This window comes from Gracilinanus agilis, chromosome 2 (genome assembly GCF_016433145.1).
Source record: "Gracilinanus agilis isolate LMUSP501 chromosome 2, AgileGrace, whole genome shotgun sequence".
Lineage (NCBI taxonomy): Eukaryota > Metazoa > Chordata > Mammalia > Didelphimorphia > Didelphidae > Gracilinanus > Gracilinanus agilis.
Genome location: NC_058131.1, coordinates 439,109,873 through 439,132,841, shown reverse-complemented (window position 1 = coordinate 439,132,841; position 22,969 = coordinate 439,109,873). Strand labels below are relative to the sequence as shown.

The 22,969-nt window shown below is 35.4% G+C and overlaps 1 protein-coding gene and 1 pseudogene across 1 annotated transcript in view; both read right to left on the bottom strand.

The window, feature by feature from the left end:
* The window catches only part of SPOCK1 (SPARC (osteonectin), cwcv and kazal like domains proteoglycan 1), a 794,690-nt gene that overhangs the window by 545,102 nt on the left and 226,619 nt on the right, over positions 1–22,969 (bottom strand). The window lies entirely within an intron of this gene.
* Positions 4,215–5,545, bottom strand: LOC123235742 (annotated as a pseudogene).

Sequence of the window (22,969 nt, the reverse complement as noted above, 5' to 3'; positions counted from 1 at the left end):
CCAAAATCCTACCATATGTTGTCTACAAGAAACACACATTAGGCAGACAAACAGACATAGAGTGAAAATGAGAGGATGGAGCAAAATCTTTTGGGCTTCAAATGAGAAAAAGAAGGCAGGGGTGGCTATCATGATCTCTGACAGAGCCAAAGTAAAAATAGATGAGGTTAAAAGAGATAGGGAAGCTAACTACAGCCTAGTAAAAGGCAATATAAACAATGAAGAAATATCAGTACTCAATATCTATGCACCAAACGGAATAGCTTCCAAATTTCTAAAGGAGAAGCTACTGGATCTGAAGGATAAAATAGATAGCAAACCATACTAGTGGAGGAACTCAACCTTCCCCTATCAGATCTAGATAAATCAAACCAAAAAATAAATAAGAAAGAGATAAGAGGTGAATGAAACTCTAGAAAAATTAGAGTTAATAGATATATGGAAAAAAATAAATAGGGACAAAAAGGAATACACCTTCTTTTCAGCAGCACATGGAACATTCACAAAGATAGACCATGTAATAGGGGATAGAAACATGGCAAACAAATTCAAAAAAGCAGAAATAATAAATGTAACCTCAGATCATAATGCAATAAAAATAGTTATCAGTAAGAATATGTGGAGAGGCAAACAAAAAACTAATTGGAAATTAAATAATAAGATTCTCCATAACCAGTTAGTTAAGAAAGAAGTCAATAAGAAACAATCAATAATTTCATTGAAGAGAATGAAATTGATGAGACATCCTCCCGAACTCTGTGGAATGCAGCTAAGGAAATACTCAGGGGGAAATTTATATCCTTGAAAGCAGATATTAACAAATTAGAGAAGGGAAAGGTCAATGAACTGGGCATGCAAATTAAAAAAAAATAGAAGGGAACAAATTAAAAATCCCCAGCTAAACACCAAATTGGAGATTATAAAAAGTAAAGGAGAAATCAATAAAATTGAAAGTAAAAGAACTATTAAATTAACAACTAAGACTAGAAGCTGGTACTTTGAAAAAACAGATAAAATTGACAAAGTACTGGTCAACCTAATTAAAAAAAGGAAAGAAGAAAACCAAATCATCAGTATTAAAGATGAAAAAGGAAACCTCACCTCTAATGAAGAGGAAATCAAGGCAATCATTAAAAACTATTTTGCACAATTATATGGAAATAAATAAAGCAATCTAGATGAGATGGATGAATAATTACAAAAATATAAATTGCCTAGGTTAACAGTAGAAGAAATAGAATACTTAAATAATACCATATCAGAAAAAGAAATTTAACAAGCCACTCCCAAAGAAAAAATCTCCAGGACCAGATGGATTCACAAGTGAATTCTATTAAACCTTTAAAGAACTAATTCCAATACCATGCAAACTATTTGACATAAGGAGTTCTACCAAACCCCTTTTATGATACAAATATGGTACTGATCCCAAAGCCAGGTAGATCAAAAACAGAAAAAAGAAAACTACAGACCAATCTTCTTAATGAACATAGATGCAAAAATCTTAAACAGAATACTAACAAAGATACTCAAGCAAGTGATCACGAGGGTTATTCATTATGATCAGGTGGGATTTATACCAAGAATGCAAGGATGGTTTAACATCAGGAAAACCATTCACATAATTGAACACATCAACAATCTTACAAACAAAAACCACATGACTATCTCAATAGATGTTGAAAAAGCCTTTGACAAAATACAACATCCATTCCTATTGAAAACACTATAAAGTATAGGAATATAAAGACCTTTCCTAAAAATAATAAACAGTATATATCTAAAACCATCAACAAGCATCATAGGCAATGGGGATAAATTAGAAGCCTTCCCAATAAGATCAGGCATGAAACAAGGACGCCCACTATTGCCTCTATTATTTAACATTGTACTAGAAACACTAGCAGTTGCAATTAGAGAAGAAAAAGAAATTGAAGGTATCAAAGTGGACAAGGAGGAGACTAAGCTATCACTCTTTGCAGATGATATGATGGTCTACTTAAAAAATCCTACAGAGAGGGCAGCTGGGTAGCTCAGTGGATTGAGAGTCAGGCCTAGAGACTGGAGGTCCTAGGTTCAAATCTGGCCTCAGACACTTCCCACCTGTGTAACCATGGGCAAGTCACTTGACCCCCATTATACACCATTACCATTCTTCCATGTAGAAGCCAATACACAGAAGTTAAGGGTTTAAAAAAAATGTAAAAAAAAATCCTAGACAATCAACTAAAAAGCTAGTAGAAATAATCAATAACTTTAGCAAAGTTGCCGGATACAAAATAAATGTACATAAATCATCAGAATTTCTATATATTTCCAACATTAGAGCAGCAAGAGGTAGAAAGAGAAACTCCATTTAAAATGACCTTAAGACATTATAAAATACTTTGGAATCTATCTACCAAAACAAACACAAGAATTATACGAACATAACTACAAAACACTTTCCAAACAATTAAAACTAGATCTAAACCATTGGAAAAACATTGAGTTCTCATAGGTAGGACGAGCTAACATAATAGAAATGACCATTCTATCCAAATTAATTTACTTATTTAGTGCAATACCTATCAAACTACCAAGAAACTTCTTCACTGTTTTAGAAAAAACTATAACAAAGTTCATTTACTTAGTCTGGTCTTAGTTACTTTGATTTAAATGTCTAAATTATATCTTCTTAAAATGTGTTTGACTATAATTCATGCTGTTGCAATTTGGTGGGGCCATTATTGGACTGCAGGGATTGTTGATATGTAATTTGTGTTCATTTTATAGAATCATCTACACCAATTTTATAATTTATAATTTTATTTAGAGAATCCTAATAGGTGTATATTTGGGAAACTCTTTAAGATTTTCGTTGCTGTTCCCCCACCACCACCTTGGCAAAACAAATAAACAAACAAATAAATAAATAAATAAATGTGTGCAGGTCCTTTGTGCAATCCTTACTGAATGCTCTGATGTTTATATAATTATACTCTGAAATGTAAGGAAACCAGTATTTTATTTTAAATAATCCTTTCTCCAGTAGTTTGGAATATTTTATCCGTTCTGAAAACAGATTCATGGCACAGTCAAAGAGAGATAGACATGGAATTAGGTGAGATAAATACTTACTAGCTTAATTTAATACAACAATTTATCAATATCAAACCCCACTGTCTTTACCTCTGTAGACATTAAAAAAAGATCTATATTTGGGGAGCCTGGTTTCAAACTCCAGCTCTGCCACTTACTGACTGTATAATCTTGGACAAGTCATCCAACTTCTTTGGGGCTCAGTTTCCTCTTCTGTAAAATGAGAGGTTTAGATAATATTATCCTCAAGGTCCCTTTCAGCTTTATGATCCTTTGACCTTATTTTATTTACTTATTTCCCCCTCCTTTAAAATGTGCACTTTTTTTTAAACCCTTACCTTCCATCTTGGAGTCAATACTTTATATTGGCTCCAAGGCAGAAGAGTGGTAAGGGTAGGCAATGGGGGTCAAGTGACTTGCCGAGGGTCACACAGCTGGGAAGTGTCTGAGGCCAGATTTGAACCTAGGCCCTCCCATCTCTAGGCCTGGCTCTCAATCCACTGAGTTACCCAGCTGCCCCCTTAAAATGTGCACTTTTATTTGAACTGGTCTTGTCAGTGTAGAGGTAAAGCTCATCCTCTCCCCAAGTACTGGCATCAATCTTAAACTCCCAGGGAGACTGTTAGTCTTCATTAACATTGCTGTTGGGGGCAGGGAGAGAATTTAAGGAGCCATTTGTAATGGCTAACAATTAAAAAAAAGGGGACAAGTATTAAGGTGGAAAATAAAAAAAAATTTTTTAAGGATTACATAATTTACACATAAAGCAATACTACTACCTTCTCCCCATGGTCTGGATTTATGTTAAGTCGTTCTGCTCCTGTGAAGATAGAGCAAGACAGCCTTCATAGAGGCAAGTAACTCTCTGTAATAATGCATTATACAATATTTGGAATGACTTACTTTTTAAAAAAATGTACAACCAGAGTCCTGGAGACGCACTATAGAACTTTGGGGATGTTTACCTCCAACATTACTTTAGATTGCTCATCATCATCATCACTGTTCCAGTTTTTAAATCTGGAGTCAAGAGTCAAAAAAATAAAATAAAATAATAAAATAAAATAAAATAAAATAAAGCCATGCCAATCTCTTCTCTTTTATGGGGGACAATCATCATGTCACATCCTTTGACAAAAAAAAATGAAGAGAAAAAATTAAAAAGCACCAAGAGTCCATTTAGAAACATTTCTGGTGGACAATGGAAGGCCCAGATTCATTGGACTCTTGCTTACTGATCTGCATCTGTTGGAATGTGGACAGGAAGGCCTCACTTCCAATTCCCTTCAGGATCCAGAGACAATATTATTCCTTTCTCCCCTTCTCCCTCTCTTATCAATCAACTAATGAACTAGCCAAAGGTTTGATTAAGTGACAAACAGGGTTTATTGAGTTTTAGGGTTGATTTGAAGGGATGGAGGGATAAAAGGTAACTCTAACATGGAGCCTCCAGTCCAGAGAAAGTATTTGCGCTCAGGATGGGCAATGATCTTGATTTTCATTGTGCTGAGGACTAGGGCTATAATCTCCTTCTGCATCCTGTAAGCAATACCTGGGTACATGGTGATACCACCAGACAATACGTTATTGGCACACAAATTCTTAAGGATGTCAACATCACATTTCATGATTATTTTGAAGGTAGTTTCATGGATTCCACAGGACTCCATGCCTAAGAAAGATGGCTGGAAGAGAGCCTTTAGGCACCAATACTTCTCATTGCCAATGGTGATAACCTGACCATCAGGGAGCTCATAGCTATTCTCCAGAGAAGAGCTGGATGCAGCGGTGGCCATCTCCTGCTCGAAGTTGAGGGCTACAAAACACAGCTTCTCCTTGATGTCATGCAGGATTTCCCTCTAAAATATAGAGGTGAAACTGTACCATCTCTTGGTCAGGATCTTCATGAGGTAATTCATCAGATCACAGCCAGCCAGATCCAGATGAAGAATGGCATGGGGAAGGGCATAACCTTCGTAGATTGGCACAGTGTGGGTCACACCATCACCAGAGTACATCACAATATCAGTGGTACGACCAGAGGCATAAAGGAACAACACAGTCTGGATGGCAAAATACATAGGTGGTGTTGAAGGTCTCAAAAATGATCTGTGTCATCTTTTCTCTGTTTGCTTTGGGATTCAGGGGGGCTTCTGTGAGCAGTATAGGGTGCTCTTAAGGGGCCACACAGAACTCAATTTAGAAAGTTTGATGCCAGATTTTCTGCATGTCATCACAGTTGGTAACAATACCATTTCAAAGGTGTACTTCAGGGACAGAATACCTCTCTTGCTCTGAGCCTCATCTCCCACATAGCTTTCTGGCCCATACCAGCCATCACACCCTGATGTCTGGGGCATCCCACAATGGAAGGGAAGTCAGCCCAAATGACATCGTCTCCTGCAAAGCCAGCTTTGCACATACTGGATCCATTGTCAACAAGTGCAGCAATATCATCATTCATAGCGAACTGTGAAGTGGCAAGTTTAAACCTTTTAGAGAGAGGAGGTGGTGCCACACCTGGAAGCAGGGGGAAGGCAAATGCATGCTGGGTGAAAGGAGGTCACAGCTTCTATGATCTCATTTTAAACTAACCAGGGAAATGAGAAGATTAGACGTATTAATAAGAAGCTACAAATATACACTCAAAAAAAGTAATAGCTTTGATTAAAGGAATATAACAATTCAAAACAATCTAGCAAACTACTTACAAGTAGAGGTACTTAATGTTCTCCTTTAATGAATGGATAAGAATGATGTTTAATTAATGTAAAATATCATTTATGTCATTACAGTATTTCCCAGTTCCTAAAAATATGTTGTTCTCATGTGATCTAAACATCTCTTCTGAAATCCTCTTTGACACTCTGATTAATGTGGTAAACCTATAGAAAGGGCAAAATCAGGATAGTACAATGAAAAGAGGGTTGGATTTAATATTAGAGGCAAGCAAATTTAGCTTAAAACTTCAACTCTGCTAGTTACTACCTGTTTAAACTTAGATAAAGCACTTCCCTTTTCAAAGATTCCATTTCTGCTTCTCTAAAAGTAGGAAATTCTAGCTCCAACTCCCAGGATATTGGGTAGGTTCCAGGGAAGCCCTTGTTCCAACTATCTTAAATTCCAAATTAGTGGGGTTCAAATGAATGAGTTTCTTCCAACAAAGTCAGCCTTTTAAGGTCCAGCCCCAAGCTGGACATATCATATGCTACTGTAATTGAAACTGCTGAAGCCTTTTATTAGTTGATACATTGCTACATTAAAATGCCAATCACTCCAGGCAGATCTTTTTAAAAGATAAAGTAGATATTTCTCATTTCAAAAACTCCTGTCAATCCCTTAAGGCAACAGTCTTAATATCTATAACTTCACTCCTTTCATTTTCCAGATAGCTTAATATAATGAGATTGAAAGAATTTAAAATGATACACTGTATGGTGGCTACCTGGGACACAAGACTGGGAATTTTTGGCAGAGAAAGGAAGAAAGTGTTCTTTTCTAGGGCATTATATGAATGGTGAAAAAGGAGTATTTCAATGGAGTACCCCAGGAGTAGTCCTTAGTTCCTAGAAGGAGGACCCTTGAGAATGCCAAAGGCAAATTTTGGATCTGGTTAAAGACTTTGACTGAGGTAAAAATCAGGTAAAGAGACAGTTCTGATGTAACACAAAAGATACTAAACTTGTTAACAGGAGACTAGCATTTAAATCCTACTTCTATCACATGACCCTTCACCTCTCTTGGCCTCAGTTTCCTCATTGGTAAATCGAGAGATATTTAACTAGATGAACTCTAAGTTCCCTCTTCTTAATCTATTATTTTATGAATGTTCATCTAGACATTTGAGTTGGAGTACACTTCTTTAGAGGCCCATTTTGAAGGGCAGTGTTATTGGCAAGAAAGTTGGTAATTCCTTAATAGAGATGAAAGCGAGGTATTCTAAGGATTGAAAATACAAAATTTGGAGTACTGAAGCCAGGATATGTGTCAAAAGAAAAATGTGACCTGGAAAATTCTTTGTAAACAAAATGCTGGACCTACCACAAGAGAGAAGGATATGTTCACTTAAAGCATTCATGCCAAGGAACATATGCCAACAATCAGTAGCAAGACAAGTTGCTTGGTCTCCAACTTGCCTCTTCAAAAATTGTCTGTGTGAACCCTACCCAGGTCTCTCAGAGTTTCTTGAAATCACTTTTATGTTGTACAGTCATTGCAGAATATCCAAATTGTAATCCATCATTTAAAAGATCTATCCATTCATCACAATTATTCAATAATCTCAGGTGTGTAATAATTTCAAATTTCACTTACTTGAGAGTGATGTGTATAGAGTTAATCTCACACTAAAGAAATTTACATGTATATACCTTATTCACTCCAGGATTCAGCAGCTCCATATTTAAATAATAGGATTTTTCCAAAACATCTTTGCAAATGCTATGTTCACCATTTCCAGAATGTAGAATTGACTAAGGATCTTCAGAAATTCAGAAAAGATACTAGCAATGTGTTCTTTGCCAGAACTCATTCCTTCACACTTATTATTATTCTCTTTCAGGCACTTTTCCTCCATCCATATCTAAATACTATTTGCCTCTTGGCTCAGAGAAATCCCCTTCTTGCTCTCTGCTTTTATTCTTATTTAGGCTTTCTTATTAAACGTTCCTTATCTTTTTTGTGTTTATCAACTACATTACTGTAACCACTCCAAGGGTAAGCAAAAAGAGGATGTGAGTAGAATCCTTTATGATGAAGAGGTACAGTAATACCTGTAGACCTTCGAGACAAGCAATTTTCACTTGATTAACATTGGTTTGCTTGCCTTATTTTATGATTTCTCATAACAGAAGAAGGGACTCAGTGCTTAATTTTAAGGAGAGATTTCTATGCATTCAATCTTTCTCTAGCAAGAGCTCAATGCCCAACCCCACTCATAGAGCTATTCTCTACCTCTAAATTTTTGTTCATATTATAGAAAGCTTTACTTGTACATTTGAAGATATTCTTAAACATGATCAAAGAACTATTTGGGTGCCTCTAAGTGCTGTGGAGATGACCCTGGAGTTTTATACCAGCAAAGTAAAAATTCTAGCAGGTCCTTCCCAGAAAGAAAGACTTCAGGATTAGATCTGGTGATGTGTCTACTAGCTAAGGATCACCCTGGTTTAGTATGAACAATTTCAACACCAAGATATACAAAGGATTATGATTTTTCTGGATGTAAAAACTGTGAAAGATCACTTACTAAGCCATAAGTGTTGTAACTGAGATAAAAAGAAATTATACTCATACCAAAATACTTGATCCCTGGATCTTGAAATAAGAGTTCTTAAGCTTATATATTAATTAATATTCACAATGCTGCTAGGAATATACTACAAAGATATTAATGGTAAAAAGAATAGGCTCTTACATACCAAAAAATTTATTATCGGTGCTTTCTTGATAAAGCAAAAAAAAAAAAAAAGGAAACAAATAAAGCAAATTACAGTGGTTGAGAAATATATAAATTACGGCATGAGAATTCTCTGAAATATTAGTGTTCCATAGAAAACACAGGAAGACTTATTTGAGATGATAAAAGTAACATCAAATAGAACCAAGAAAAAATAATTCATAAACAATGTCTTCAGCAATGTAAATAAATGGAAAGAAAACAAAAACAAATTGAAACTGGCCAGCATGTAATTCTAACAACCAGCTTTGTTATAAAGAAGAAATATGATAATATGCACTTCCTTCCCTTTTTTATAGAGATCAAGGACTATGAGAGTGGAACACTGCATATAATAATATCTGAATTAGCTGATGTGTTTGTAAGACATACCTGTGACATCTTGGATACTCTCAATTCTTACAGAGACCCTAGAAAAGCTAAAAATATTTGAAAGTACTCTGAGGGACCACATCAACTCAGAAAACTTTTATCACAATTGTTTATTAAAATTATTTTTCCTAGTAAGCCAGAGAACAAAATTAGTTCAAAATAAAGTCAACTAAATGAAATAACCTGGGAAGAAGGATTCAAAGAAAATAATTCCTTCAGAAACCTGGAGCATACTTTCCCACAAATAAATACACACCTTGAAGTGAATAGAAAAATGAACACTAAGATTCATTTATAGAGGACCACATAGATAAGTCATATGCATAGATAAGACAGGTCATATGCATAGAAAAATAACTGAAGCTTTTAACACTGTAGGGTCACTGAAATCTTCTGATATTAATATGCTGTCCTTTCTCATACTTTCCACTGACCTCATTTGGCAAGAGATCTTTGCCAGACCATACTGTACTGGTTTCAGTTTACCAGAACCTTGCACTCTACCGTGGGATTCTGGCTCTGCTGGATGAGCTTTGACCTTATCCAAACAGGTCTTCATACCACTTCCCAGTCATCTTCACATACTATTCTCTCCTCCAAACATAGATACTTTTTCAACTCCCCTTTTATGTATTTCCTTTCTCCAATAAAATTCTACTTATCTATCTGACTGTCTATCTATCTACCTATACATCTATTAGAAATCTGCACGTAGATAACCATATGTTGGGCATTTTGAAGGGATTTTGTAGGGATTCTATGTTGGTTTGGGCTGTAATAGGTGGCTACTGAGTGCTCTTCTGTCTCTCAAATCTTATAATTCTTTGAAACAATTCAAAGTGTATATCCTATTGACAGTGGATCAACTAGTTTGAACTTTGTATACGGTCAACAACACTTTTGTCCTCTACTAGCTTTTCAGAATGTGAGACCTAAATAATTTTTCCTTTAGAAAAAAAAGTAATAATCAAGGAAAAAATTCGCTTACCTTCTGCTGACCCTGATACAGGTATGGGATATTAGAGGTCACCCAATTAATTCTAAAATTTTGTCTCATTGACAATCTTCCTATAGTCACAGAATCAAAGATTTGGAGTCAAAAGCTATCTTGGAAATCATTGGATCATCTAACCAACTTTTATAGATAAGAAAACTGAAGCCCAAAGGGGTAAGTGATTTCCTTAAGGTCATCCAGGTAGTAAGTAGATGACTTGGGATATAAACTCAAGTCTCAAGACTCTAAATCCAGCTTTTTCCTCCAAATCTGATTTCTTCCCTTGGACATTTTCCCATTTAAAGGAGACTTAGAAAAGGCCACTTTTTCATTAAGTCTAGCAAACGCTCCATAGAAAAGTAGCAGGTTCAATAATATTTTGTCTGGTTATACCAGCCCTGAACAACCTCGTCCCTTCTTCCAAAGTCCATAGAAACCAATACCACACCAAAAGTCACTCCATTCTTGCCAAGAATGATGCATTTACCATGTCCAAAGTGGAAGAGGGGAAGAAAGACTAAAAAATTATTTACTAACTATAATTTACAAATGAAACAAAATTACCACAGGCACATATTTTCCATCATTTTACTCAAGCAGAAAAAAAATGGCTCCAAGATTCTGCACAGCCCTCATGTTCCCTCTAGGCAATTTAATTCCTCAGGTCTTGACAAATATTTTATTTTTCCAAATTGTGCAGTTTTGCTTGACTTTGTTTTAGTATCTCATTTAGACATGGAGTGGAGGGTGAGGGGAAGGAAGAGGATAACAAATACATTTAATTTTTCAAAATGTTTCATTCATTTTTGTAGCCATACTCCAACCCTCTTTACACATACAATCTTATATGCATTCCTAGCATTCACACACAGTCATTGAATGTAACTGCGTAAGTTACAAGCAATCTCCCTGTCCCAATGCATTTTCAAAGACTACATAAAAATGTAATCTATTCCTCCCTTTTCCTATCACAACATTCCACTGGGGTGATTCTGATTAGCTCTTCCCTACTGCAGTTATAGAGGGGCTGATGGATGGATACTGGGCTTGAATGAAGACAGCTTCTGCAGTGATCCATAAACCCAGCTCATTTGAATTGTTCACTGCCTGGAATCTGAGAAAAAAGTAAAAGGCATTTTAAAATAATATATATGTACTTAGATGTGCTTTCATTGTGTGGAATGATAAATATAATTCCTGTAGTATAACATAGGGACAAAACTGCCCTGTGATTGCTATTAATGTCTCTCAACCTTTCCTTCCCTTGGAAATGGCCCCCTGAAGCACTAACAATACAAGTATATTGAAAAGAGTCAAGAGTACTCCATCTTCTCTTCCTTCAACTCTGTTTTGGAGGAAAAGTGAGGGAGATAAGTGTTTGGAGGATTAAATAAGTCTAAAATGGAAAAGGATCTACGGAGTGCAAAGAAAATCACCACTACTATCAACGTGAGGTGGAGACTATAACAATCTGGATGCAAATATGAGATGAGCCTTTGCTACAATTTCTTTTTATTTCCCCTTACAAGTAGAATCTTTGGGAAAATTAAAGGTGTCATATCTGACAATGCCATGATTTTTAAAAATCAACACACAAGACATTGTGGTAATGTTCACAGCAAATCCAGGCTGAAAACTCATCAGGAGGCTGCCTCATTTTTTATATCCCCTGCAGCAAGCTGTCCCTTACTCTGCACACAATTGCTGCTCAAGTAATAGGACTGATTAGTTGGTCAACTGCAGTGATTTAAATTTTATCTATTAATAAACTTACTGAGCTGTAAATGAGCATCCTCTTGAACATCCTCAAACCTCAATCTAACACTGAAATCTGATAATCAGCACAAGGCAACGTAGGGTAGAAATCCATAAGATGAGACAAAAATAAGTTACCAACAATAATTAACTTTCTCATCCCTGTAGCTCATGTTTGGCAGATGACTAGTAGAGGAAATCTACAAATGTCTTTTAAAAAGGTACACTTGGACCAACTTTCAACATGATGTGGTTATGATCTAATTTGACAGGTAATTAGGTAAGGTGCTTTATTTTGTTGTTCAGCCATTTTCATGTGATCACATTTTGGATTTCCTTGGCAAAGCTACTAGAGTAGTTTGCCATTTCCTTCTCTAGCTCATTTTATAGAAGAGGAAAGTGATGGAAACAGGGTTAAGTGTCTCGGCCAGGGTCACATAGCTAGCAAGTGACTGAGACCTGATTTGAACTCAGGAAGATAAGTTTTCCTAATTCCAGACAGAGCACCTAACTACCTCTAGAGGCCTTTCTACTCAATTATAATTTTCTGTAACACACTGGAAGAAAGCATAATGCAAAGCTTCAAGAATATGTGATGATTTGTGTGGGTGTATGTTCCACTAATTAAGAAATTTAACCCTTCTATGACTTAAAATATGATCTTTGATTGCTATGACCCAACATTTCATTATGCCACAGATATACTAAAGATAAACTTCTCTGAACTTTGACTGGGTTTTAAACAATAGGTGTAAAGTAGCAGGTTCATAGCTTTAAAAATGAAAGGGAATTTGAAAGTCATCAAGTTCATCCCTCCTCATTTTAGAGATGAGACAGAGAGAGGGTGTAAAAGACTTGCACAGAGTCATTATGACACAGATCTCCTTTATTCAGAGGTCAGTGTTCTCTCTACTATATAACATTGCCTATCATCAACAAAATGTCTATTCATTTCTTTTGTCACTTGATTTGATATGAAAGAGTTTGAAGTCTGCTGGTATGGCTCACAAAAATCCATTAAAGTAGGACTGTGGTTAAAAGAAACCATACTTGGAAGAAAACCTGAACATAGACTCAAAGATTTAGAGATGGAAAGACCTTCAGAGTGATTTAGTACCACTTCATCATTTTATAGTCAAGAAGAAAGGGAGTTACAAAGAGATTAAGTGACTTCTCTAACATAACACAGGCTCTAAGTGGCAAAATCAGAGTTTAAACTCAGATCTTCTGTCTCTGAATCCAGAACTCTCAGTTTATTGGATCTTACTAGCTAGATGACTTGCAATTTGAAATGTACTATATTTCATACTTTGGGGATAAAAGACATATTATTTTAAAACTATTTCTTTTATCATCCTTTCCCCTTCATTGATACATTTTTCAAACACATTTATTGCTCATTAAAAGTAATGGACTGACAACCCTGAAGGGCCAAACCTGATTAATAACCACCAAATAGCTTCTTGAAAGGCATTAGTAATAGGATTGTCCCAACACCACACAAGTAATGGCCCTTTGTCCTTTCCAACAAGCAGTCACTTCTCAAATGGAAAAAATGACCCACTCAAGGATGAGTAAAAGAGGAATGAGAATATGGAAGTTTTTAAAGTCAGAATTTATAGTGTCACTGAATGTGAGATAATTGGAATAGAACTTTTGGATCACTTAGTCAAACCCCTTTATTTGGGACTTTCATACTCCTTACAATACACTTAATTCCACAGATTTTATCTACAACAGCTAATCAATTGAGGAGTTGCAAAGGAAAATGGATTCCACAGGCTGTGAGTAGAAGATTTCATATTCCTCTTGCATTTAGACTAAAAAATGAATATAAGCCAAAGTATTGGTAACTGAACAGTTAATTTTTGACACCTGGTCTTGAAGGTGTATGAATTCTTTCAATGGTATTGACTCTAAAAGAATTTAACTATCTATATAGGTAAAAGAAATTCAAATATGTTGAGGTTAATGGATTACCTTTTCTGAGGGAAAGGGAAAATATATTTAGATGGTATTCCTGAAATTTCCATTTTTAAAAATAATTATAGGTATCATACTAGGGTTTAAATAATAAACGAAATCAAGTGTTTACTAAGGATTTGAACTGAATTTGGTATGGAAGGGAATGCAAAGAAATGAGAGACAAGGCCTCTATCCTAAGGGTACTTATACTTTGGTTGGAAATAGAAAACAAAATTAGTAAGATCTGAGCCTCTTCTACAAGCTAGCTTTGTGATCCTGGCTAAATTACTCAACCTCTCATAGGTTTCAAGAAATTCTGTAAGTCTATTGTTATAAATAAGTTTCAGATCTGCCTTACTAACTTCTCTTAAACAACCCAATCTTTATTTTACATTCAAGTAGGGGGGGATGGGCAGATTGAAAAATAACACCATGCTTTACCCTTCAAAGTCATTTTCCAAAGAGCATGAGTTAATAAACTAGACTTTCATAGGATTATAGATTTAGACCTGAAAAGACCTTAAAAGAGGCCACTGAGCACAAATCCCTCATTTTACAAATGAGGAAACTGAGATTCAAAGAAGTAAAATGTCTTTCCTAAGATTACATGGCTAGTAAGTGCTGAGAGAGGATTTAAACTCAGGTCTTCTTGATTCCGAGTACACTGGGTTAATTTTCCAGACCTGACCCTTTATAGTTGCATGGTCTTACCTAAGGCATTTAACTCCTCTAATCCTTGGTCTCCTTATGTATGAAGTGGAAATAGTAATGCCTGCCTTTACAAAGGAATTAACAAAGAGAAACAATAAAATAATACATCAATACCATAGATCAAGAAAGCACTCCACTAAATGAAGTATAATCATTTGAAAATATATTGGTGGTTTTTAAAAGAGTTTCCCCTTATGACAACAACCATATGCTCTAATTCGATTATTAACCTGATAAATTTAGATTTCCCAATCATCGGTGCTTTATTTTTTATGAAGAAAAGAAGAAAAGGGATATATTTCCTTCTAAGGCTTTGAGACTTGGCTAAAGTCCTGAGGATAGGCAGAGAATTGTTTCTTCTACTTTTTGTCTATTATTAAAGGTCTGTTTACCAGTCATCATTCCTTTGCTTTCGCCCAGAAACGGTAAAATTTACCATTCCTGCGTGTATTTGTTCCTTCATCAGCCCTTAGCATTGGTACTATAGAAACTAATATCTCCAAATACAACCAATTTTATATGCAGTTGAAATATGTCACTGTCAGGAAAATGTGAACATGAATAATTGAGTCCCTATTAAACCTGCATATATCTTGTAATAAATCTCAAATTAGCATGTGCCAAGATCTTGTTAAACCTGCCAAAACATATTCTTAAATAAACTGGGACTATAATCTCTTGTAGAGTATGCTTTATCTGCTCAGAATTTTAATCCAGGGATTATCTGAATTTAAATACTCATTTCACTGGAGTTATAATCATTATAAATTTGGACAGGTAATCTATCTGAGGATGTCACTAAAAGGCGATGAATATTATTTCACATTTACATTAAACTTCATGCTACCTAAAGAAGCACTTTTAAGTCTCTCATGAATCCCAAAACTATCTATTATAATGGACTTTTCTACTAGTTGCAATGCAATAATCCAGGAAATTCCTGAGAGACTTCTGAGAAAGAATGCTATCCACATTGGGAGAAAGAACTATGGGAGTAAAAATGCAAAAGAAAAACTTATCACTTACTTGTTTATGTGGGTATATGATTTAGAGTTTCAGCTTTAAAAGATTACTCTATGGTAAAAATGAACGATGTTGAAATAGGTACCAAGTGATAACATTTGTACAACCCAGTGGAATTATTTGTCAGCTCTGAGAGGGGGGAAAGAAAGAGGGGAAGGAAAGAAAATAAAACATGTAAACATGGAAAAATATTTTTTAAAAATAAAATGAAAATTTTAAATGAAAAAATCCAGTGGATCCAGAGAGCTTTAATTTTCAAAATAATTTTATATGTACTTGCAAATTAAATTAATTTGTTCGGACTTCACTGATGTTATGCTCATGGTGAAAAAATCATTGGTTTTAGATTCACAAGGTTCAAATCCCACCTTTGCTTACTATCTACAGAACCTTAGACAAGCCCACATTTTACTCTTCTTTAAAAATGGGGGAGGGGGACAGGATGCTTATGGATTTCATTAGATAATGTCTATGATCTCTTTCCAACTCCAAATCCATGATTCCATGGTAAAGTGTATTCCCCAAATATCAGTGAATATTGCTCATGATATAATGAAAATTCTCAGTCATCCAGTGACTTGGGATGATAACACTAGTATTTGCCATGTTCAAGGAGGTATACTAAGCTTCAATTCTCAGAGGAGGAAGGAGTGGAATAGAAATAAACTGTCCAACTTTAGAACTCTCCTCTGAAAATCTAGTGTTCATTTGTAATATGAGCTTTAATGCTGAAAAGTGACAAATAATCTGCACTTCCCTTCCTTTTGCCCACATCACCCAATTCCTGGTGTGTTAAGTGTCTGGGAACCCAACTAAATCCCTCAAGTACTCTATAAGGAAAGAAGTCATTTTGTCTAAATTTACCTTCCCTAATGCCTAACACTGATTCACAGAGCAGATGATGAATAAATATTCTTGAGGTGGTCATGTTGTCTCTGTGAATCCCAGTAGCTTGCTTAGCCAAAAAGTGACTAACAACCAAGTTTAATAGCCCTCTATGCAAAGATCCTTCTTAGGAGATCTAACTTTGAACAGAAAATTTGCATCAAACTGAAAAGAAAAAACTATAGAGCTATATGCAATTTCTCTCACATGCTCCAACTCAAAACCTTTAATCGTGGTCCCATTGGATTCTTCTCACCTACCAAAGCTCTTTATTAATAAATATCCCCAAAAACAAGTCTGGAAATGTCATCCCGCCTGTTCTCTTAAAATATTACCCCACATCTCTTTATAATATTCAGGCCCAGAGCTCAGAACCTGGGTTCCTGAGGATACTAAAGAAGGAGCAGCCACAGTTGATGTTATAAACAAACTCAGAGGTATCCATCCACTTGAAGATCTCTAGTTAGAACTCAAAACCTCCTATTCCACTTTTGAAAAGCTCTAATTGTTCAATCAACAAATCAAGGAGCATTTATGTACCAAATTCTGTTCTAGATGTTGGAGATACAAACAGTAAACTCCCTCAGAGTTTACATGCTAATGAATAAGAAGTGGGTGACATCATTTAAATAAATAGACACATAAAAGAAATAGTAAATAGAAGGAAATCTTAGAAGACAAGGCTCTCAAAGTTAAAAGAATCTACAAAAAATGATACTTGAGAAGAACCCAAGAAGCAGAGCCTTTCAGGCATGAGACATGAAAAACAGTCAGTGCAAAGGCAAGAAGATAGGAGAGATAGATAGAAAGAATTGGGTAAGAAAAAGCCAGTATTGGACTGTGAACTGAATGGAGGGGAGTAATTAGAAGACTAGAAATGTGACATTTTTCCTTTACATAGAACCCAAAACTACCTTTATGAAACTTCTATCCAATATTTCTAATTCTAGTCCCTGGAGCCAAGGAGAACACGTATAATCTTTCATTCACAAACTAACACTTCAATTATTTGACTATTATTCTAATCTATTATTCTAATCTATCACTCCCTAAAGTCGACTCCTATACAAGAGTTATTCCTTTGACCCTAAAATTTGGCAGGAAAGAGGTTAGTCAAGCACTTAATTTCTGCAAAACACTGAAAATGATACCAAACTCAGGTTTGAATGGCCTCATCCTCTGCCACTGCACTAAAAAATTAACTCTGTCATCATGACTACTAGTACTAGTCTTAGGAACTAAGATAGGACCTATGAGTCCAATTCATAATATTTACGTTACTGCCATTTCCCTGCTCTCTATCTTTGTTCTGTGCTTTTGGCTATCTCAGGCAAAGATTCCCCAGACTCGTCAGGAACTAACATTGTAAATTCAATTCCCAATTGTGGGAGACCTTCCATCTTTCTTTGCTCCTTACATTCCCTACATCCAAGTTTTATTACTTCTGAGCTGTGTAACCTTGTACAAGTCTCTTTACCTCTTTAAAAGTCCTAATTTCCCCATTTGTAAAATGGGATAACTGCCCACCTACTGTGGTAAGGAAAGTATTTTATAAAGTTTATAACTCCACAGAGGTGAAATATGAGAATAATTTGACCATAATTTCACTTGGCTAGTATTCATTTAGTACTTGAATACACTACTTAATTCAGCCTTTAAATGTACCAACATTTATTTTAAAGCAACACACACATGGATTCAAACTACTGACCTTTTCCCACCACCCTCTCCCCTTCATGCATTGTATATTCAAACTATATGCAACCACAAGCTGCCACAGTGTATATTCCAATGCCTGACACATAGAAGGGACTGAATTAATGCTTGTTAACTTGACTTTCTCAATCTCATCCTTTTCTATACTTTTTTGATATATTTGCACAGTCCATCTCCCACTGCAGAAATAATAGCTTGCAAACCTCCTTCAAGACACAATTCAAGTACTTCCTCCATCAGGAAGTCTGCCCTTGAAGCTACCTGATGAAAGAGATCTCTCCCACTTTAAATTTTCCAAGAGCACTTTTGCTGGATTCCACTTTTTCCTTTACATTGTACTATCCAGCCTTGTTGTATACATAATGTGCACATGCTCATTTCCCTGGGCAGATAATGAGATTTTGAGGATAGGGATCTTTGTCATTTTAATTTGTGTGTTCTCAGAATCAAGATTTTTACCCTATACAAAGTGCATGTTTAACAAATGTTTGCTGAATAAATGAATCTCTAGAGGAACAATAAAATAGATGATTAAACACAAAATATAAAAGTAAGAGCAAGAGAAAGAGTCTATGATTAACTGAAAACTCAAGGTTCAGGCTTAATAAGATGATATGTCTTCTTGGTTTTTCAGCTGCAAAAATATTATACATTATAAATAACATATACACATTAATCCTTTGATGGATCAATGATCTATCCAATGAAGGAACTCTCTCCTGTGGTACAAATGATCACAAACCCATTTAATTCTTTGTGACTCATGACCATATCCTTCCAAAAGTTATGCAAATAATCATAGGGTAGATCTCTAATAATTATGAAGTTATTGCCAAAGTTCTAGTAGCTTTCCCTTAGGGTTTCTCTAATACAGTGTGGGTACAAGTACAATCTTGGAGCTAATATATTCACCCTCATTATATGACCAGCCAACCTGGCCAAACAGTCTTAAGATATCATAACATGATATGCTACTTCTAATGCACAATGTGTTCTTGGGAACATGTTATCTGCCATGTTTACATATTTGATAATATTTATACCCACCTTCTGTCCCTCTGTTGCCTTCTCTTGTGTAAACACAATTTTTTAATTTCTCAGAGATGATGGGATTCTATGAGACACATGATATGTAATTAAATATGAAACAAAACCTGGACCAAATATGAAATTTCATGTGTATAGGAAAATCCTGATGAGGAAGACCCCCAATGCAAATCAGCACCTCTTATAGCATCTTTCAGGTAAACAATTCTTTGGGGACATTAAGAACCTTAATACTTGCTCAAGTTATCAAAATGAGTATTTGTCAAAGGTAAGCCTCAAACCAATCTTTTCTTCAATCTGGGGCCATGCTGCCTCATGAAATATTCTCTGATTCTGTTTAGGTTGTTTCAAATAGTTAGAGAAAATTACCTGCATATGTTTAGAGACCTGTTAGATAGGGATCTTCCCAAAGTTACTTAAATTCATAGAATTTAGAGATGGAAATGGCATTTAAGATGGTATAATCTAAACTTTTCCATAAGTGACTAAACTGAGAGTATCTTAACCAGAGACCAAAGGGAGAAAAAAAAATTACAGAGCAGAAATTGGAACATACATCTTCTTATTATGTCTAGTGTTTTTTCCACTTTCCTGACCTGAGTTTCCTCTCTAATCACCTGCAATCTACATGACTATATATAACTATATAGGTACAGAAGAAAAACAACTGCTTGAACACATGGTCCTTTTAATATCCCTGATGCGGATATTATTGGGGATATAGACAATGAATGATAACTCTAGTCCAACTATCAATAATAAGGAATTAGATCTTGATCAATGATACATGTAAAATCCAGTGGAATTGTGCGTCAGCTAAGGGGGGTTAAAGGGGCTTTGGAAAGATGGAAAGAACATGAAATATTTAACTATGGGAATATATTCAAAACTAATTTTTTTTAAAAATAAAAACACAAATAAATAGATTCCTCACAAACTCAAAATTAGATTTCCCAAACCACTTAGGTACTCTAGAGAATTTTAGAGCACTCTCAGAATTATTTAAATAAAAAGTTATTACTTCTTTTTTTTAAACCCTTGCCTTCTATCTTAGAATCAAAACTAAGTAATGGTTCCAAAAGGGAAGAGCAGGAAGGGCTAGGTAACTAGAGTTGTGACTTACCCAGGGTCTGCTAGGAAGTATCTGAGGCAAAATTTGAACCCAGGCCCTCCCATCTCCAAGCCTGGCTCTCCATCCATTGGGCCACCTAGTTGCTTCTAGGGCTCACTTTTTTTTTAATTTTAAACCCTTAACTTCTGTGTATTGGCTCCTAGGTGGAAGAGTGGTAAGGGTGGGCAATGGGGGGGTCAAGTGACTTGCCCAGGGTCACACAGCTGGGAAGTATCGGAGGCCGGATTTGAACCTAGGACCTCCCGTCTCTAGGTCTGGCTCTCAATCCACTGAGCTACCCAGCTGCCCCCTGGGGCTCACTTTTAATGAGACTTTATGTGATTCTAAGAATTTGTTGGATAGAACAAGTCCTCCAATACTCATGGTGACATCAATAAGCCATATTTGGAGTCTGCTAATAGCATATTACATAAGAAGAAATTTCAACATAAATTCTTCATATATGAAGAGACACTTACTCCCAAATTCCTATAGTTCTCAGAGAATGGAGAGGAACCTCAATGGTCACATGTTAGCCTGAGCAAGGATACCCTTTGCAGTATAACCCTCTTAACAAATACTCATCCAGCATTACCATGAAAGTCTATTCCAAAAGAGAGTTCATTGCTTGCTAAAGAAAACCAATTCACTTGGACAGCTTTTGCTGTGACGTAGTATTTCCTTATATTGAGTTTAAAACTGCCTCTCTGACATTTCCACACAGTAGTCCCAGTTCTGCCCTATGAACAAAGCTTCTAAATGACAGTCCTTATTAATCTTAAAGGCAGTTACTACTCCTAAATCTTCTCTTCACCAGGATAATCAATCCAAATTCCTTTGAAAACTCCTATTTGGCATGGTCTCCAACCTCCATCTTGTCAATGCCCTTCTAAATTGTGGAACACAGAACTCAAGATGTGGCATAGCTAGGAAGGAGTACATGGAACTCTCACTTATCTGCACTAGAAACTGGAAATGTCTTAATAAAATCTATTCCAATTATGCATAATAGAATCCTATTAGCATTTTTTTGGCTGAAATGCTATATTGTTATTTCATCTTAAGCCAGAAGTCTACTAAAACCTCAAATATTTTTGGCATGAATTGTTATCTCTTGTACAAGTGAAGTTGATTTTTTAGCCCTAGTATAGGCTACATTTACATTTATCTCTATTTAGTTTTATCAGCTCAATCAAGTAATACATAATCATTTATTTAATAATAATTATTATCAGACATTGTCCAACATTCAGGGGAAACAAAGAAGCAAAAGCAATCTGTGCCTCCAAAGAGCTTTCACTTCAATGGATTCCTTCAATGAATTATTTCAGCGTGTATAAAACATGAAGGATTCCTATTTTGTCATTTCAGGTGTTAGGCATTCCTTCTATCTCTTGATTATTCTATAATTTAATAAACACACAATTTACTCCTTCATCCAAGTCACAGATAAAAATGTCAAAACATGCTAAAATAGGGATTTTTCCAGCAATCCAGTAGAGCATTCCGGACAAATTGGCATCATCCTGGGGACTGCACTCATGAAGGGCAACTAGATGCTCTATTATATCCTTACTTATCTTGGGTTTCAACTACATTTTAGCCATTTTTGTTCCATCATTTCCAATTCAAAAGCTTTCTTGTTGGGAGAGAAAATAGAAGCAAAATCAGAGTTAAGTTGTTTTGCTTTTACTCACTCAAATATTACCATCATCATAAATACCCTGCAAAGCAGTTCTATACATTCTTTGGTTCTTTTTTTCCTATCCTAAGTAGCTAAAAACAAACAAAAACAAAGAACCTCTTTTTCTTGTCCTTAGTATTCATTGTCAGCCTCAGCTCATGCTGAGGCAGTATTCTTATATGGCCATGCTACTCTTCTGTAGTTACTTTTGCTTCTACCTTCAGAACATTTCTTTAAAATTAATTCACTGTACATACACATTATTTACTTTAAAGAAGACTTTCCCCCTTTTCTCTTCAGAATTGTAGGTGATATTTATATAGTCCTTACAGGAATACAAAGGATTTTAAATGTATATAGGCTATATCATAGGATCATATATGTATATATGATGGCATATATAATTATATATCTATATATAAGATTATATATCACATATAGAACTAAAAAGATTTTGGAGGGCATTTTCTAAATGAGGAAGGTGAGGCACAGAGAGACTAAATAACTTGTCTAGATTCACACAGCTAGTTAGTGTCTAAAGTAGAATTTGAACCCTGATCTTCATCATTCCAGTCCAGTGTTCTACAGACTGGCAAAACATTTTTACCTTTAATACTAACTCACTTGGACTCTGTTCATACGCCTTGCCTGCAATAAGAGAGACATTCTGATTTTCACATTTGGCTTAGTGAATAAAAACATTTAAAAAGACAGAAAATGAATATTACTACTGGTTATACTGACCATTTCAAGAAAAAAGTTTTATGATGGGCTCTAGGCAGGGATTATTGATAAACCATATATCAATATGAATGCTGAAATTTAAAGCCAAACCTACTGTGCTGTATCTCACAAATAGATCAATGATACTAACTATGGCATTACTTTTCTGCAGCTGATATTGTTGTGTGCAGACAGGGATCCCGTGCTTTGCATCTGCACACAACAATACTAAATCAGAAAGGTCGTACAGAGTTAAAACCTCAAAGAGAAATCTTCATCCTTTACTTTACCTCCTACATCCTATCAAGAGAACCATGTACCTAATCTTTGCTCCAGAGCTCAACTATAAGGTCAGTCATCTATAAATTGTGTAAGAATGAAATTTGGGAGATGCCATCTTTAAGTATATATATATATATATATATATATATATATATATATATA